The sequence below is a fragment of the Trichechus manatus genome, unplaced genomic scaffold, assembly GCF_000243295.1.
Source record: "Trichechus manatus latirostris isolate Lorelei unplaced genomic scaffold, TriManLat1.0 scaffold00006, whole genome shotgun sequence".
Lineage (NCBI taxonomy): Eukaryota > Metazoa > Chordata > Mammalia > Sirenia > Trichechidae > Trichechus > Trichechus manatus.
The window spans coordinates 18,143,766-18,164,192 of NW_004443942.1; positions in this window are offsets into that span (position 1 = coordinate 18,143,766).

Sequence of the window (20,427 nt, forward strand, 5' to 3'; positions counted from 1 at the left end):
TGGATTATATAAAGAATTAGTTTAGGGCATAGTAAGGGCTCAATAGCTGTTTACTTCAATTGTCATTATTGTTATATTTACTACTGTAATCATAACTTATTATTATTGCTATGCATATGAGAAAACTAAGGCTAAGAAAGATTAAATGACTTGCCCAGAATCAAACAGTTATAAAGGGCAAATATACTGGCAGTAATATCCTGGCTCCAAATTCCTTCATCATGCTTTCATCTGGATAAGGAAGCTTAAATATATATTAAACCTTTTGTAACAATCAGAATCTTTGTGTTATGTTAAATGGTGTCAAGAGAAAACTCATCACAAACTATGTATGAAAAGCATGTAGAAAAGTATTTAAGGCTGAGCAAGGCTCTGGTATGGGCTTTCATGTGCAATTTATATGTTCCGTGGAAACAACGACATTTTGATATGGTCTGTCTAAAATACAAAGAATTGGCCTGGGACAAGTCAGAGCATGTGTTGTTTTACTTCCCTTCCCCAAAAGACATTTAATATTTGGGCCACCATGCTGGGAAAAGATTGTGCAAAGAAGTTATAGCTGTGGAAAACATATGGACAAGTGTTTAAATACATATGCCTGGCCATATGTACAGAATTATAGCTTTATTTTCTTTTTATTTTCAGAATAGCAAGTACTATCATTTCATAAATACCATGGAGATCCACCCTGGTGATACTTAGAAGCTGGACACAAACATATGCTGAGGCATTCAATGCTGTGCTTTTCATACACTTCATTTAGTTCTCACGATAACACTGTTAAGATAGTTATAATTATTTATTTTATGGATGAGGGCATTGAGGTTCACAGAATTCCTGTGTTATTTTTTTCCCCCTAAGTCATTCAGCTGAGGGCAGAGTAAAGGCAGATTCTGAATGTCTTGACTCAAATCCTATATTACATTGGCCATAACATTTTCCTTGGAAAAGAATGTGTGATTTTATCTAACAAAGTCATTTTGTAAAATATCTTGGTTACACTTCAATAAGAATGAAGTGAAGCAAATGGCAGAAAAGCATAATTATTCCACAGAGTCATACATTCATTCCTGAGCTGAAGTCCACCCGGCATTTCCACTTAGTAGTCAGAGTTTCAGGTGATGGGCCAGTAGCAAATCTGGGCTTCGTTTCTGGCTGATAGCTACAGGGAGCCTTGCTGGGGTTTTTGTAGGATTTTATGCCAAGTTAAATAGTCTTTGGGGGTTCAGGAGAGTATTCCATGGAAATGAAAGTTGTGGTGGAAAACCAGCAATGCTAAAAAAAAAGTGCTTTAGAGAAGACAAAATCAATACATAAAGAAAGACTAAATTTGTCTACTACACTACAGAATGGATGTTGTTTTCCAAAAGGAGAAAGAAGGAAACCTGTATGATCTGTATGGTTAGATTACACATAGAGCAGGGTGGGAACTACAAATAAATATCTTTTATTATATGCAAATCATCTACATTATGAATTGAATTGTGCCCCCCTCCCCCCAAAATATGTTACTGGAATTCTAACCCCTAGACCTGTGGATGTAATCCTGTTTAGAAACAGATTTTCTTTGTTATGTTAATGATGACGTAACAGTGGAGAGTGAGCCCTAACCCTAATCACTTCTGAGTTATAAAAGAGCAGATTAGGCACAGAGGCACCCACAGTGGGAAAAGACAGATGCCGCATGAAAACTGTCTGCAAGCCACACAACTATGGTTTGGACTTTTAGCTTCCAGAACTGTGAGAAAATAAATTTCTGTTATTTAAAGCCTCCTAATTTTGGTATTTCTGTTACAGCGGCATTAGGTAACTAAGACGATCTGGTTTATGATTTTGACTACTTGTTTTATGTATATTAAGTATAATTATCAGATAATCATTTGCACAGCAATGAAAATGAAAAGTATTGCTATCCCCAAAGAAGTCAAAAGTGGACTAGAAAAATGTTACCCATTTGGCCAGAGACATTCAATGATATAGTCTTCAAATGCCAAGTTATCAGAATGTAGAAGAAAATTACTAATTTATTAGCTAGTTGTTTAATATAGTGAGATGCTTATTACATGCTTTAGTGAGTTTAATTATCACCCTCCAGAGTCATGATGTATCTGAATCCAAAGGTCATGATGTATCTGAATCCAAAGGTCTTCTTGAAAAAGTGAATTTAATTAGAAAACACACATACAGAAAACATGCACACACTTAGAAAGTTAATGAGCTAAAGCAGATGATACCCACTAGTGGGCAAGTGGCATTCTGTGCCTCCAACCTTCATAAAATAGTTACAGTGAACTAAGTCCTGATGGGAGACATATGAAGCTCTGATCATAAATTGATTCATGTTGGGGTTAGAGCAAAGAAAGTGGAAAACAAAGACACTGGAAAACTCCTAAAATGCCTCAGGAATTTTAAATTCCTGGTGTGCACATTCTTGACTCTTGTTTCTACAGCAGTTTCTCTTAAACTTTATTGTGCCTATGAATCACCTGGGGATCTTATTAAAATACAGTTTTTAATTCAGAAGGTTTGGGTAGAATCAAGATTCTGCATTACTAACAATCCCCTGGGTAATACCAATGCTGCTTGTCCTTGGTCATAGATTGACCAACTTACCTAGCTTGCCTTGGAGTGAGGAGTTTTCCTGGGACATAGATTTTCAGTGCTAAAACTAGAATAGTCCTGGGCAAACTGGGATGTTTAGTCACCCTATCAGAGAACGTTTGGAATAGCAATGGACTATATTATACCTAAAATTTAGAAAAGAAAAAAAAAGAATTTCTGGTTGTAGTCAGGTATTTACTCATAAATGGGATCAATAAGTACACCCATAGGCTCACATGATTTTGGATCAAAGCTCTTCTTTCTTTGAAGAACTGTCCTATATGAACATGGACACCCTGATTAGATCTGGGCTAGCCTATAATGCCATCATTGAGCTAGGTCTAATTTTAATTCTTACCAGGCTTTAAAAAATGTATTCTAATTTCACAAATAAAAAAATGCCTTCTTTAGGGACTATCGATCTAACGTATGTAGGCTTTGGGGCATAAATAGTAGATCTTTTGCTAGAATTTAACTTTCTAAAATGGAGGATAAATATCTGATTAGTGTTTGTATCTCCCAAAATCAGAAAGGTTGGTGATATGCACATAGAGGACCTTGAAGACATTAATGTTCAACTTCTGCTTCCACCTAAGATGAAGTTCTTTTCGCTTAGGAAAGAGGATCACTCCCAATATAAAAATAAGAAAAGGCCAGATTAACTATATCCACATGACCTTTATTGAGCCCATTGGAGAGCCAAGTTTACAAAATAGGTAAATGGCCTGGATTCCAAAGAGGGCCAACTCCTCCAACAAGAGATCAGACATGCAAACTGACTTGCCTGTGGCAGAGCACAGGAGGAAGGGGTGGTTACCATAAAGGTGGCTAAGAAGAAATCAGCTAAAATTTTAATGAACTATTGGAGGACAAGTGTGGCTGGGGGCTCCAGACACAGACGTTCACACTTAGCTCTTTTCCATGACCCTCTATATAGTGTTCATGAGAAAGATTGAGGGCAGGGCAGGCAACAGGAGAGAAGCCCACTTGATGATACAGACCTACAAGAAGTGATCAATTGCTACTTTGGGAGAGGTGAGAACCCCCACCTTTCTGACCAGAACCTTCTCTCATATGAAGCAAAAGCTTTAAGCCTCTGGAGGAGAGAGCAAACCAGGACACGAAGACCATTGCAGTTGGTGGAAGGATAAAGACAAAACTTCTACACCTAGGGGAAACACAGAAAAGCAAACTGGGCCCCGGATCCTGTACTGATACCAAAGAGAGCTCAACTACCAATGGGAAGGATCAGAAAACCCCACCCAAGAATATCCACATATAAGGCTGAGTTTGGCTGCTGTTAGGAGAAGGGGCAGGAATGCTGAGAAAGCCTCAAACTGAGATTCAAATACACAGGAATTACCTAAGACAGGGACTGGACCAGGGCAACAGAGAACACATCCCCATGCTCCAGGTAAAGAGTTATAGCACTTTTCTACTGGAGGAGGGACAAGAACATGGATCAACATTGTTTTCCTTTCCAATGGCAGAAGTATGAGAGATAACTGAGAGATAAGGGTGGAACATAAACACAGAGGTCAACTCTCAGCACCCCAGCCGCCATCCTAATCACAGTGTCAACCTGATGGTAGAGGAATGTGAAGCCTGTAGTGCATTATGTAGTGCATTATGGATAACATTGCAAAGAATGGGAATTCCTGAACACTTAAGTGTGCTCATGCGTAATCTGTACATAGACCAAGAGGCAGTCATTCTAACAGAATAAGGGCATACTTCATGGTTAAAAATTAGGAAAGGTGTGTGTCAGGATTGTATCCTTTCAGCATACGTATTCAGTTTGTATGCTGAGCAAATAATCCAAGAAGCTGGACTATAGGAAGAAGAATGCGACATCAGGATTGGTTGAAGACTCATTAACAAACTGTGATATGCAGATGACACAACCTTGCTTGCTTAAAGCAAAGAGGAACTGAAGCACTTACTGATGAAGATCAAAGACCACAGTCTTCATGTCATGGATTGAATTGTGTCCCCAAAAAAATGTGTGTAGCAACTTGGCTAGGTCATGATTCCCAGTATCGTATGATTGTGTTACCTGATGTGATTTCTTTATGTGTTGTAAACTCTATCACTATGATGAGATTATATGTGATCTCCTTAATGTGTTGTAAATTCTATCACTGTGATGAGGTTATACTGATGAGGTTGACAAGATTAGTGTCTTAATGCAATCTCTTTTGAGATACAAAAGAGAGAAGCGAGCAGAGACACATGGCAACCTCATACCACCAAGAAAGCAGTGCCAGGAGCAGAGCCCATGTTTTGGACCTGAGGTTCCTGCCCTGAGATGCTCCCAGACCAAAGGAAGATTGATGACATGGACCTTCCTCCAGAGCCGACCAAGAAAGCATTCCCCTGGAACTGACACCCTGAATTTGGACTTGTAGCCTACTGGACTATGAGAGAATAAATTTCTCTTTGTTAAAGCCATCCACTCATGGTATTTCTGTTAGAGCAGCACTAGATGACTAAGACACTTCAGTATGGATTACACCTCAACATAAAGAAAACAAAAATCCTCACAACTGGACCCATAAGCAACATCATGATAAACAGAGAATATATTTAAGTTGTCAAGGATTTCATTTCACTTGGATCCCCATTCAATGTCCATGGAAGCAGCAGTCAAGGAATCAAACAACTTATTGCATTGGGCAAATCTGCTGCAAAAGACCTCTTTAAAGTGTTGAAAAGCAAAGATGTCACTTTGAGGATTAAGATGTGCATGACCTACACCATAATATTTTCAATCTCCTCATAAGCCTGCAAAACCTGGACAATGAATAAGGAAGACAGAAGAAAAATTGATGTCTTCAAGTTATAGTGTTGGTGAAGAATATTGAATATACCATGCACTGCCAGAAAAACAAGTCTGTCTTGGAAGAAGTACAGCCAGTATGCTCCTTAGAAGAAAGGATGGTGAGAATTCTTCTCACATACTTTGGACATGTTATCAGGAGGGACCAGTCCCTGAAGAAGGACATCATGCTTGGTAGAGGGTCAGTGAAAAAGAGAAAGACACTCAACAAAATGAATTGACACTGTGGCTGCAACAAAGGGCTCACAACAGCAACGATTGTGAGGATGGCACAGGACCGGGTAGTGTTTCATTCCGTCGTACATAGAGTCAATGTGAGTTGGAACTGACGACACCTAACAACAACAACAAGTGCATTAACGGTAACACTAGCAAAACAAACAAAAATCAATCCCTACTGACTACATTAAAGAAGGGGGATTACACAAGGATATAAATACTAGAAGGTGAAGATCGCTGGGACCAATCTTAGAAACGCCCTACCACAAGCGTGAAGGAAGCTTTTAATAGAAATAAGGCTTAAAATAAGTTCCCTGGGAGAAACAACCCAGGCACAAAATCATTCTTCTCATATGTAAAACTTTTCTTGACCTTTCCTTCTTAGCACAAAATAAAAAGTAAATGAGTCGTTCCCTTTTTATTTCCCATAGTACTTAATGCTAACTCTATTCTAGTATCTATTACTTTGGATTGCAGTTATTTGTTGATATGGCTGTCTCTCAAGTATGCAAGAAGTCCATGAGGGCAGAAACTATGACCTATTTAGCTTACCTTTGTTCCAGGAGCTTTTGTTGAACTAACTGAAGCTGTGGCTCCCTGATCACTAGGTGTTTCCTGGGGGACAGGTTGAAGATATTGAGTGCCTAAAGATTAAGTGGGAGAAGTTAGGAATAGAAAGTATGAAGCAGGTATGGTACAGAAGTGGCTGAAGGCAATATTCAGTTCTGTGTTGGATATCTTCCATTTGCTCTCCAGATTCATTCTCCATGCTTCTCCCTCCCTCCTGTGTGCTCTAGGAGCCTATCCCTAAGGAATTGTAGCACTGATTCCCTTACCCTCTGGCTTCCAGGTATGTTCTGCTAATGAAAGGCACTGGCAGGAAATCAGACACAGGGAGATAGTGTGGTGAGATAGTTATATCCCTGGCTTGCTCCCTGCCAGTTTTCCTTGGGTAGCCTCTGTCCTTCTACCAAGGCCACCACTCCTGCCAGGCCTCTCCTTCTATACAGCTATCCTTGTTTGACTCCCAGTACTGCCTCCCTCCTATGGCCTCTTCAGGTCATGGGTAGTCCCAGCTGCCTCCTGTTACTGGCCCTAAGGGAATGCTCTAGACCTAGTTGCATTCCCCAATCCCTGCCCACACCTTTTAAAATAGTGCTCTTATTGTATTCTCCTTAAATTACCCAGTTTGATTGAGCCATCTGTTTCCTGTCGGAATCCTGACTGATAGAACTTCTAGTGCTGTAGAGGGGCAGACTATTCTGGAATTAATAGTAGAAGAAAATGAAGAAAAAACTCTGATATCTTTAGATTGTTAAAAAAAAAAAAAAAAAAAGTTGTCATTGAGTCGCTTCCAACTCATGGCAACCCCATGTGTCACGGAGTAGAACTGGTCCGTAGGGTTTTCTTGGCTGTAATCTTTATGGAAGCAGATCACCAGGCCTTTCTTCCATGGTGCCACTGGGTGGGTTTGAACTGCCAACCTTTAGGTTAGTAGTCAACTACAAACCATTTATGCCACCTAGAGACCCTGTTAGATGATATGTACTCTAAAATAGCAAACAAAACATACATGGTCCCTGGCCTCACAGAGCTGTGGTCAAGTAATTATCTCTTCAATCGTATCCAGAAGTTTGTGTTTGTTTAGTTGTTTTTTTTTTTTTAAATAATTGGTTTTTAAATCATGTTAGTAAGATCAAATATGAATAGAAGGCCTCTACAAGCTACAAACCAATTATCTCAAGCTTTGGAGAAAAGGAGGAAGAGGTGAGTTGTTGCCTATGACTTATAACAGCAAATGCCACAACTGGCAATTGTCAATTCACTACTCTATAGGGAGGAAAGTAATAAAACAGATGAAAAACTAGCCTAGAAAATTGTGCATAGACGTAGAGTGGGTCAAACAAGTAGAGTTGAACATAAGAATAATAACTAAACCTTAATTAAGCACTAACAAAGTGCTGGGCACAAGTCTAAGCCTTTTACATGGTTCCTTATATTTAATCCTCGCAAGATAGTGTGAGATAAGCACAGATTACCACAGGAAGAAAGATGAGGAAATTGAGGCATGGGGAAATAAGAAGCCTGCTCAGTCAAGGAGTGGGGGATCTGGGTATAACCCCAAGGCCCATCCTCTTAAACATGACTCTAAATCACCTAACAATAAAGGAAAACACTGAGTAACCTAGTTTGGAGCATTGGGTATAACTAATTCTAAAGTACTTGGTCATCAAGTTCCAGACATAGTTTAGGGTAAAAGACCTTTAAAGGGCTCTTAAATGTCAACCATAAGCCAAAGCTGTTTATTCACTGGAGTCAAGAGGTAGAAAGCAGGACCTAGTTTTTATTTCCCCATCATTCTGCCCTGGATTGGCAAGAGTCATGCCAATTCCTGATATAAGAGCCCAAATTATTGTGTGCTGGAATCATGATTTCTCTTTTCGTGACTGTTCTCATTGTCAGGGTAAAACACCTGCAAAAAAAATTTACCTCATTTGCCTTCCTCAATATTTTCCCTTATTCCTGGGTCTGCCAATCAATCATCTATCAGCAATGGTGTCTCCATGCTGCCAGACCAAGGCCTCAGGAAACCATCTCTCTGGGGCAATTCCAAATCGACTTAGTGACCATTCAACACCTTTTCCACTGATGGGCTGTGTGGGCCTTCTTGCTCTCAACCTCTGTAAGATTTTCACATTCTGTTTTCATTCACATTGCTTATGGCCAGAAGCAAAACTATCCTATTTACTTCTTTCCATTCGCGTAGACTCCCCATTTTGTTTCACCTTAGTGGTAGTTGGGTAGGGGAGGGAGCTTCTTTAACATTTAACAAGTCTGGGATGCCTATTGTCCATCATGGCTATTGCCCAATGTTTATGAAGTTTGCCCAAAGTTTATGAAGAATTTAGAAACTTTTTTTTTTTCTTTTATGTTACCAAGGGATTAATAACAAGAAAACTGGCAAGGAAATGGCAGTTTGCAAGCTGCAAGCAATATGATTTGATGTAATCCAGATGTGGATACCTCTCTCCACCACCTTTGCCCTCCACAGTACAGGTGGGTGACCTTGGTGAAGGCAGGGTCACTAATGACATTAATCTGGAGACATAGGGTCTCTGCTTTTCCCCCTCCTTTTCCCACTTTGAGGGAAAGAATTATTCGGAATGTGTTTTTACATTTACCAAAAAGGCTGTGGAAATAAAACTTTAATTACTGGAAAAGCTGTTAAGAAGAAAGTATGTTATACTCTTCCAGAGCCATGAGTTTCTCAGGACAGAACTGTCTTAGACCTCTTCAGTTACCATGATCTCAGGAGTCAATGGAAACCTCACAAATTGGACTGAGTCCCTGCCTGTCCGTCACAGTGGTTACTTAGATTAAGGGATGGAATGTTCTAAGACATGGCTCATCTGTTTGACAGTTTAGACCTAACTGGGCTAAAGGTATTTTTTTCCAGCTCCCTTGCTCCAGTTATTACGGTGGGGCAACAATCACCCCAAAACTTCATGGCTTAAAACAACAATAATCATTTTTTATGTCTCATGATTTTTGTAGTTCAGGAATCCAGGAATAGCCCATAGAGGCTGTCTAACTTAGTGTCTCTAATAAGGTTGTAGTAAGACAGAGACCGGGGCTGGGATCATACTGAAGGCTCCTTCACTCACATGTTTTGATACCTGATCTAAGATTCGAACAGTTGGAGGCTGACACATATGGGTCTCCTTGGCCATCTCTATCTCTATGTGGCCTCTCCACATGGTCTCTCTAGTATGGGGGCTTGAGGGTAGCTAGACTTTTTACATGCCAACTTAAAGCTCTGAAGGTGTATCTTCCAAGACAGAATCAGGAGGAAGCTATTTCACCTTTTATACCTAGCCTTGGAAGTCCGATAGTGTCACTTCTCATTCTACTATTATTGATTGAGGCAGTTACAATGCTCCATCCAGGTTCAGAGATGGGGTGCATAAACCCTGTCTCTTGACCAAACAATGCCAATGTCACATTGCATAAAGAACATATGGAATGTTGTTAGCTGTCGTTGAGTAGGCCCTTGACTCATGGTGGCCCATGCTCAACGTGATCAGATTATTATGATTCATAGGGTTTTCATTGACTGATTTTCACCACTAAATTACCAGGCCTTTCTTTCTAGTTCATCTTAGTCTGAAAACTCTGCTGAAGCTTGATCAACATCATAGCAACACACAATCCTTTATTTACAGATGGGTGGCGATTGCACTTGTGATGCATTGGCCAGGAATCAAACCTAGATCTTCCTCATGGAGGGTGAGAATTCTACCACTGGGCCACCACTGTCCCCTCTTTGAAAAATACGATCTGCCATATCCCTCCAAAAACTGTATCCCTGGAAAAATATCAACAACATCCTACTCATCATATCAATTTTTTAATATCTGACAACAAAGCATATTGGTTGGCTGAGTACTTGTGAAATCAGTTGGAAAATAGGGTTTTAGATGTCCAGCTTTGGATTGCGAGGCCAATATAATAGGCAACTTAAACAGAGTCAAGATCAACTCTCAATGAGGGAATCCATGAAGATGCATAGTCATGTAAGTATCATGGTTATGATAAAAATGAAAAAGCAATACTTTTGAGCATCTACTGTGTCAGATCCTACCATATATTGGTTACCTAAATTATTATAATCATTCATTCAGAAAACATTTATAAAATGTCTCTAATGTATCTACACCGAGATAGTTGTGGGGATGACAAATAAAACAGACTCTGTTTAATTCCCGGAAATGGAAGAACAGAACTCAGATTCTAAATTCCATGTTCTTTCCACCAATAAGCTTTATTTGTAGGGATTTTACAAAATAACGTGATGCTAACTTCTAAATTTAGGAGCCCTGGTTGCATAGTGGTTAAGCGTTTGTCTGCTAACCAAAAGGTTGGCAGTTCAAACCCATCCGCCTTTCTGCAGGAGAAAGAAGTCTGATCCCATAGAGATTACAGCTTTAGAAACCCTATGGGGCAGTTCTACTCTCTCCTACAGGGTCCCTGTAAGTCAGAATTGACTGGACCACAAAGGGTATACACTTCCAAATTATTGGGGAGAGTCTAAGTTCTATATGACTTTGGAGAAGGGATTGCTCAGAAAAAATTGGACAGAGGTGGTCAATACTTTTATCTGTAGGCCTTTAGGGTGGAATCAGGAGCTAGAATAAAGGACAGATAACCTGAAAAGAGGAGATATAGGAGAATAACATCACCAAAAGCACAAAGACAAGTGTGTATATGGTGTGTTTAGAGAACAAAGAATACATACCAAGTAATTTTTTTTTAATGTGATGTCAGCGTTTCAGTATTTTCTTTTCAAAGCAGCATTCACACACTTCTCATCAAACAAATCTTGTTTTCATTTATTTGGTAGGAACAAGTACCTAAGATATTATGTAGAAAGACAGATAAACCCTTTCCATTAGAAAATAAAATTAAAGAATATTATGATGTTTTTGAGCTAACAGGTGTTGAGGGATACTTAACTTTTTATTCTCATTATTTCTTAGTTTTTGCAGTGACATTTGTTGCTCTGTATCTGCCATTTGTTTAAAATACACTTGTGGAATATTACACTAATAGAATGAGAGAAAAGTAGAGAAATAGCAGAGATTTTTTCCCCCACTATTTTATCAACATGTAAACATTCAGAACTCATTTCTCTATGGACAAGAAAATTCTGTGCAAATGAATTTGGATGGAAGTGAATATTTATGATAATAGTACCAATTACTCTTTATTAAGGGCCTAATTTATATCAGGTTCTTTGTACAAAACGAACTCACTTAATTTTAAACTATAATCCTATGAAATAGGTTTCATCATTCCCTTTTATAGGAAACTAAAACACAGAGAAATTAAATAGCTTGCCCAAAGCACCAGTTAGGAAGTGCCAAAGGTGGGATTTGAACCAGAGTCAATTGATTCAATCTAACGCTGTGCTTTAGTAGGGAAGAATCGATGCTTTGAGTCATTGCCCTAGTGGGGAGATAGTTTTAAGTAATGCGGTCAACTACTATCTGCTGACTAACACCAATCCTTAGCCCAATGGTCCTAGTTTTTCCATTTACTGACTGTTCAGCTTTGGACAAATTAGTTAACCTCTCTGTGACTCAGTTTCTCTTATTAATATTAAATGAGATAATTCGTATAAAAAAATTGTAAAACTCTGGACTTTGGTAAGTACTCAGTAAAGTGCTATTACTACTAGTGCTATTACTACTACTAATTATTACTACTATTACTCCTCCTCCTAGTATATAAACACAGCTTTACTATTATTTACCAGATAGCTGGCTTGTCTCAGAGGTACAGCTTAGTCTAGAAACAAAGCATAACCTTCCGAAGAAAATCAAGTGTGGTGTTGTTAACAGGCTGATCTAGCCAATGGGCTACAGCTGTAGAAGAAACTCAATAACTGGCCTTCAGAACTATCTCTTATACAAAAGGCAGATGCCATAGAAGAGAAATGTTGATGAAATTCTAGTCACCACTTTCCGTTCCATCATATAATGCTTTGATTATCCTTAGGATCAACTATGATTCCCCATAATGTACCTATCATTTTTACCGTATGAGGCAACTTGAAAGAATGATTGTTGTTGGAGGATGATTATTTTGGTGCAAAACAAACAAGAAAAAGTGTGGCTAGGAAAGGAAACATTTCTAAAATGTTTATGTCAAGTCACAGAGAATTAGTTACAATGAGGAGGAGAATGATTTAGACATCTCCTGTTGTACTTAAAATTAGGGTTGCCAGATAAGACACAGTACACTCAGTTAAATATGAATTTCAGATAGACAACAAGTAATTTTAGTACAGTTATTTCTCGAATATTGCATGGGACATACTTATATTTTAAAAAATTGCTGTTAATCTGAAATTCAAATTTAACTAAGTATCCTGCATTTTTATTTGCTAAATCAGGCAACCCCGCTTAAAACGGTCACAATTCGTCACTACCTAATCAACTAAGGCATTTTTCATACTTGCCAATTTCACAAGGAGTTTGAGGCAGTATGTGAAGCCAGGTGTTGGAAGTATGGCGCCCCAAGCTGAGTGTGATGCCAAGTGACCGTTCACAATGAAGCATATGTACTAAGTCCAACCTCCCATACTTATCTTCTATACTCCCCACGGTGCACCCTGTATCTCAGTTGTAATAAGAAACTTGTTGATTGTCTAACCTGAAACTTTGCTTCCTCCATCACTCATCTTCTTGCCTTTTCCCTGAAACACCTTTCCCTGTCATCTTTTACCCATAAAATTCCTAAATACCCCTCAAGGCCTATTAGAAATGGCTAATTGTTCACCAGTCATATGGCATAGGGTTGTGGGACCAAGATCAGCAGAAGTGGGCCAAGGTGGTCAAGAAGAAAGTGTGCCTTTTCCACCCTCTTTCCACATTTGCCATCAAGATGCAGACAAGCATGGTGATCTTGCAAGCCATGTGTTAAAGACCGGGGAGCCACAAGATGGAAGGATCCTGGATTCCTGAATCATGCTTTTGAGGAGAACTACCTGATAATCAAAAACACATTTGGAACTTTACAGAACCAAGAAATGAAATTCTTCTGTATTTTTTTATTTAGTTATTAATGTTATTCTAACTCATATAGCCCAAAATGAATTGTGTCCTATTCTGTGAAGTTTTATCTATTAATTAAAAAAGAACGTCACCAGACACTAGATACAAATATTAGTGACATTTATTTTACACTTGAAGAATTCACTTTCTAGTACCAAACATACCCACCCATTGCTGTCAAGTCGATTCCGACTTATAGGCACCCTATAAGACAGAGTAGAACTGCCCCATAGAGTTTCTGAGGAGCGGCTGGTAGAGTCAAACTGCTGACATTTTGGTTAGCAGCCGAGCTCTTAACCACTGTCTTAGTCATCTAGTGCTGCTGTAACAGAAATACTACAAGCGGATGGCTTCAACAAAGAGAAATTTATTCTCTCACAGCCTAGTAGGTTACAAGTCCAAATTCAGGGTGTCAGCCCCAGGGGAAGGCTTTCTCTGTTGGCTCTGGAGGAAGGTCCTTGTCATCAGTCTTCCCTTGTTCTGGGAGCATGTCAGCACGGGAACCTCCGGTCCAAAGGACATGCTCTGCTCCCGGCACTGCTTTCTTGGTGATATGAGGTCCCCATGTCTCTCTGCTCACTTCTCTCTTTTATATCTGAAAAGGCATTGGCTTAAGACACTATCTAATCTTGTAGACATCATCAGTATAACTGCCAGTAATACATTTTATTATATCATAGTGATAGGATTTACAACACATAGGGAAATCACATCAGATGACAAAATGTTAGACAATCATACAATACTGGGAATCATGACTTAGCTAAGGTGACAGATATTTGGGGGGCACAATTCAATCCATGACAACCACTAAGCCACCAGGGCTCCGTAGGAAATATAGACATGCAATAATAGCAACAGTTAAGAAAAGATTTTTTGAGATCTATGTGCCATGTACTCTGATAACAACTTTACCTATATTATTTCATTTAATCCTCATAAAAAACCTGTTAAGCCAAAAACCAAACCCTTTACCACCGTGTCAATTCCGACTTATCTCGACCCATGTGCTATAGAGTAGAACTGCTCCATAGGGTTTTCTTTACTATAATCTTTACAGAAGCAGCTTGCCAGGATTTTTTACCGTGGTGCCATTGGGTGAATTCGAACTGCCAATCTTTGGGTTAGTAGCCAAGTTCAAACTGTTTGCACCACCCACGGACCTTTAACACTGTTAGAGAGATACTAAAATTATTATTCCCATTCCAATGATGAGGAAACTGAGGCTCAAAGATTTGGGAAATTTGCTGAATGTCAGACAATTAAGTTCAAGTCAGGTTTTAATGCCAGGCAATCTGACTGTGGAGCCTACACGCTTCATTGATACTGAAATCCACAGGATAAATGTTATTATACAATAAATTAAAAACACATAGAAGAACTGGCTGATTTTATTGAGGTAGGGATATACAGAAAGCTTTCTTGGAAGAGGTGATTCTTGAGCTGATTCTGAAAGGATGAAGCATTGTTGTCGTTAGGTGTTGTCAAGTTGCTTCCAACTCATAGTAACCATATCTATGTACAACTGAAAGAAACTGCCTGGTCCTGAGCTATCCTCACAATCATTGTTATGCTTGAGCCCGTTGTTGCAGCCACTGTGGCAATCCATCTCATTGAGGGTCTTCCCCTTTTTCACTGACCCTCTACTTTACCAAGCATGATGTCCTTCTCCAGGACCTGATCCCTCCTGATAACATGTCTGTGATGGTTAAGATTGTGTGTCAGCTTGGCTGGGGCTTGATTCTCCATGTTTTAGTGTAATCACTCCCATGATTGAATATACTGTGAGTAGCCAATCAGATGAAAGGGAGTCTCCTTGTGGGTGTGGCCCACATCTGTATATAAGCAGACCTTCTGGCTTTTTGCTCTCTCTGGATCCTGTGGCTGCTTCCTGTCGTCTCATCTCCCTTTCTTGGGACTTGAGCTGTCTTTTATCTGCCGAACCTGGGATTCATCGATCTGCACAGCCTGTGAGTGGGAGCCCTGCTCTCCGACCTTCCGATCTTGGGCTTGCCAGCTTCTGCAGTTGCGTGACTTGGGAGAGGCCTCTACCCTGATCCTGGACTTCGGATCTTTTAGCCTCTACAATCGCATAAGCTGTTTCCTTGATATAATCTCTCTCTATATGTATATTTACACACTTTACTGGTTTTGCTTCTCTAGAGAACCCAGCCTAAGACAATGTCCAAAGTATGTGAGATGAAGTCTCACCATCCTTGCTTCTAATGACCATTCTGACTGTACTTCTTCCAAGACAGATTTGTTCTTTCTTTTGGCAGTCCATGGCATATCCAATATTCTTAGCCAACACCATAATTCAGAGACATAAATTCTTCTTCAGTCTTCCTTATTCATTGCCCAGCTTCCACTGCTATTCATAAGGTTTTCATTCACTAATTTTGTCAGAAGTAGACCACCAGACCCTTCCTCCTAGTCTTTCTTAGTCTGGAAGCTCAGCTGAAACCTGTTCACCATGGACGACCCTGCTGTATTTGATATACCAGTGGCATAGCTTCCAGCGTCAGAGCAACATGCAAGCCACCACAGTATGACAGACTGACAGACCTAGTCATAAAGGCCTGATATGTCATACTAAGGAGTTGTATTTTACTCAAAAAATAATAACGAGTTATTGAAGAAATAAAAGGTAGAGTGACAGAGTCAGTCTCATATCCTTCCCAGAATTCTCCATTAAATTTTCTCAGAAAACACCCAGGCTTGCCCCATGGTCCCAAACATTTGGTTTTCAAGGCATAAAAGGAAGTGAATTCCTTCATGAAGAATTTTCTGGAAGAAACCTCCTTATTCTGAAGTCTTTGAGACTTTATTTATTGTTGCTTCCTTTTTACTGTTGGAGCTCTAAAAAACATTCCAGCATGTCACCATGTCAGTAGTTAAATCAGACCAGTGATGAGAACAGCATGCTATATTAGTAATAGAAAAACAAGGTTATAAACTCAGCTTCAAAGATTACAAGTTGCTCTTGGCTAAAACTGGGGGAAAGACTTGAAGCAAGCGTATGAAATGCAAAAGTACAAGTGCTGGTACAAATAGATGAGTGATTGGGTAGCATGGTTAAATTGGAAATAAGCATTGAGATTGTTTCCCAGAAAAGTGTCAGGCACATAGTAGGCACTCAGTAAATATGCACAGAACAAATGAAAATCCAGAGAGACTTTTCTTTCACCTGTCCTGGTACCAATTGATATGGATTGCTCAGTGCGTTCTACTTAACTGTGTGTGTTAGGTTGAGGACAATCAGTCTGGTGGGCAGGGAGGAAGGGAGAGATTTTATTATCAATAACCTGCTTATCCAGTGTTAGACTTTCAATAATCCCACCCACTAAACATGGAATGGTGAATAAAACCTAAAGGGTCTTCGTTGGGCTAATGGTTAACAATTTTGCTTTGTAGGAGAGGTTGAATCACTCATATCTGTCCAACGTGGTAAATATTAGAAGAGTAGGTTGGATATAGAACACAGTACTAATAAAACTGGTATTTGGGGTTTGCTCACTATCTGGGACATTTGATTTTTCTGTGCCTGGAACACTGTAGGCTTACAATAGATGTTTTTGATTGAAGTAATAAAGGAGGAAGGACAGTGTGGTATTAAGTGAAACCAATTTAGTATGCTTGACTGTGGTTTCTCTAAAGCAGACAATTAAGAACAAGAGGAATACGTAGGGCAGTGCGTTGCAGGTGACATTGGTGTCAAGCAGATAAGGGGTGTTCAAATGTTTGCTTTGCCACTTACTTGTGACATTAAGCAAGTTGCTTACCTTTTATGGCCCATTTTTACTCTGTGAAATGTAAATAAGATGCTGACATCACAATGTCATTGTAAAAATTAAATTAGCTAAAATATATCAGGATAAGACTTGGTAAATGCGAGTCAGCTAAGAGGCATTTAGTTTGAAGACACTAACCTCTTAAGGAAGTGCATGCGTTGCAAACAGATAACGTATTTGGCTGCTAACCAAAAGGTTGGAGGTTCAAGTTCACCCAGGGGAGCCTCAGAAGAAAGGTCTTGCAATCTACTTCCAAAATATCAGCCACTGGAAACCCCGTGAATCACAGTTCTACTCTGACACACATAGGGTCACCATGAGTCAGAGCTGACTTTTGTGCAACTGGCTATTTTTAACCTTTTAAGGGCAGGGATGATAATCTTCTGGAACTCACTAGAAAGGCCAAGTGAGTTATTCATGGCTGGCATCCATTCTGATTGGTTAGCTCTGTTCTGTACCATAGCTAAATAAATAATTTGATTCTCACATCTGCCTAAGGAAACCACTGTACGAGGCAGTGCAGCGAAACAACACCTCTTTATGCTGACCTGAGGTCATCAAGGAAAGTGTTGTGACACATTCAGAATGCTCTTTCTAAGAAGGAAGTAGATAATACTTTTTAAGAAAGATCTTGATCCTTCCTGAATCTTTTTTTTTTTTCCCCGACAAATCCTGAATTGTGTGGGCAATTCCCTTACTAGAACACTGAGATCCCTGATGAGGCTAGATCAACAAAATGTTCAGGTAGTAACTGTGCCTGAATTATACTTAGAGAAATAGGCTCACAGGGAGATCAAAAGAAGCCATGCAAACAGGAGTGGTTTGCTGAGATAAACTAAGCATTGAAGCATCAAGGCAAAGTTTCTTGAAACCAGGACTGAAGGGCAGTCTTCAGACAGTGGCCTTGCCTACACAGCAGTGCTAGCCAGGCCTACACAGCAATGCTAGCCAGGGCTTACGTAACAGAAAGCCTCTTTAACTCCAGCAGGAAACCCCAGGTCCAGACGATACCCTGCTTCCAGAAGATTGCCAGGTAGCAGCCTGACTGCTTCCCTTCTTCTCTCTTCCTCATGAAAGAGAGACTCAGAGCAGTTTTTTCCCTCACAGTCTGATTTCATTAGATTTTTCTCCTAACCGCACAGTGGAGGATGAATCGCCCGCATTCATAAGTTGACTCCAGACCAAGAGAAAGAGCCAGCAGGATCCAGCTATCACACCTAATAAAATGTCTCCACGGGAAATCGGGAGAGAAAATTGGATGTAAGATCCTAAATAAAAAGAGTTGTCAGGAACCGACACTAGAATGTCAGTACTTTTTACAGGTTTTGAGGTGTAAAGATGCATTGGGTTTAGCATTAAAAAAAATTAAAACCCTTCTTAATCTTCATCACCGTTTCATCCCTGGTTTCAGATGATTTTCAAGGGGTTTCTTTACTCCAAACAAATCCCTTGCTCTCTGCATGTCTTAGTCATCTAGCGCTGCTATAACAGAAACACCACAAGTGGATGGTTTTAATGAAGAGTTTATTTCCTCACAGTTAAAGTAGGCTAAAAGTCCAAATTCAGGGCATCAGCTCCAGGGGAAGGCTTTTTCTCTCTGTCGGCCTTCTTCTTATCAGTGTTCCCCCAGACTAGGAGCTTGTCTGCGCAGGGACCCCGGCCCAAAGGACGCGCTTTGCTCCCAGCACTGCTTTCTTGATGGTATGAGGTCCCCAACTCTCTGCCTGCTTCCGTTTCCTTTTATCTCTTGAGAGATAAAAAGTGGTGCAGGCCACACCCCAGGGAAACTCCCTTTACATTGGATGTAACCTGCGTAAAGGTGGTGTTACAATCCCACCCTAATCCTCTTTAACATAAAATTACAATCACAAAATGGAGGCCAGCCACACAACTCTGGGAATCATGGCCCAGCCGAATTGATACACACATTTTTTGGGGGACATAATTCAACCCACGACACTGCAGGAGAAAATGGATAGAGCTTAAAGGTGGATCAGAGGCAACGGTTTAGGAGTCTCATTGGTGTCAGCCTCCTCCCTGCCTTCTTGAGCCATCTCCTCTCAGTTCTCATGAGCACTGTTCGTAATTATCTCCTGTCATGATGCTATTGCTTTTGGCAATCAACAGTTAGCACACTGCTACTGGTTTTTGCCGAGACAGCATGCCCTGCTCAGATTTATGGTCTAAGAGACTCTAGACTAACTTTCAAACCATAGTTCATTCCATAAATGAAATTAATCACAGAAAATCCTCCTCTCTCAGTATGTCCACCACCACCCTTTTCCCCAAATTCATGACAATCAGCAGAATGGATGATTGGAAATGGGAAGACTTTATATGGGGAGAAGCTCAGGGGCTGAATGGAATATGGGTTTGAAAATAGATTTGAAGTTTATCTCCTCATCAGGACATACTTTCCTTTGTTGTTCTTAAAGAAGGAAGGAAGGAAGGGAGGCAGGGAGGGAGGAAGGAAGGGAGGGAGGAAGGAAGGAAAGAAGGAACCAGAGGTAAATTATAAATACAATTCCCCTTTGATGATAAGTAATCTTTTCCACTATCCCCTATTTGTGTCTTTTAGCACCTTGGCTCATCCCCTTCCAAGCATCCGTGTTATCCAAGCCAACTTGCAGAGAACACCCACAGGCTTTAGAATCAGATATGTTGTTGCTGTTGTTAGTTGCCATGCGATTGATTCTGACTCATGGAGACCCTAAGTGTTACAGAGTAGAAGTGCTCCATAGGGTTCTCTTGGCTGTAATCTTAACAGAAGCAGATTGCCAGGCCTTTTCTTCTGTGGTACTACTGGGTGGGTTTGAATCACCAGCCTTTAGTTTAGCAGTCGAGTGCAAACAATATTCTTGAGTCTCAGTCTCTTCATTGTTCAATAAATAAACAGCTAACACCTCTTCTTTGTGGCTGGTGTAAGCATAAACCTATGCTAAAGTGCCTGACTCAGGCTTGGCACTTCCAACAAATGTTAGCGTCCTTTACTCTGTCCCTTTCACCCTTCTATTGCCCATCATGTTTTCCCTGTAAGCTTGTGTTATTCTTTCATAGGCCATTCTCCCTCATTATGAGCTACCCAAACATGCTGTGGGAACCACATCTTTCCATCCCTGATTTGTCTATTTCCTCTCAGTCCCTCAGAACATCATTCTGCGATTTGTTGCTCTGATAACTCTGATAACCTCACCATAGTTAGAAAAAAATGAATGCACTTGGGTCATTGTGTTGCCCCTTTCAGATTTCATTCTTATTTTAATTAAAAAAAAAAAAAACTATGTCTTAACAAAAAGTCCTAGGGCCCGCAAGTAATTTAACTTGGCATTTATTGTACACCTACTTATGAAAAACACTGAAG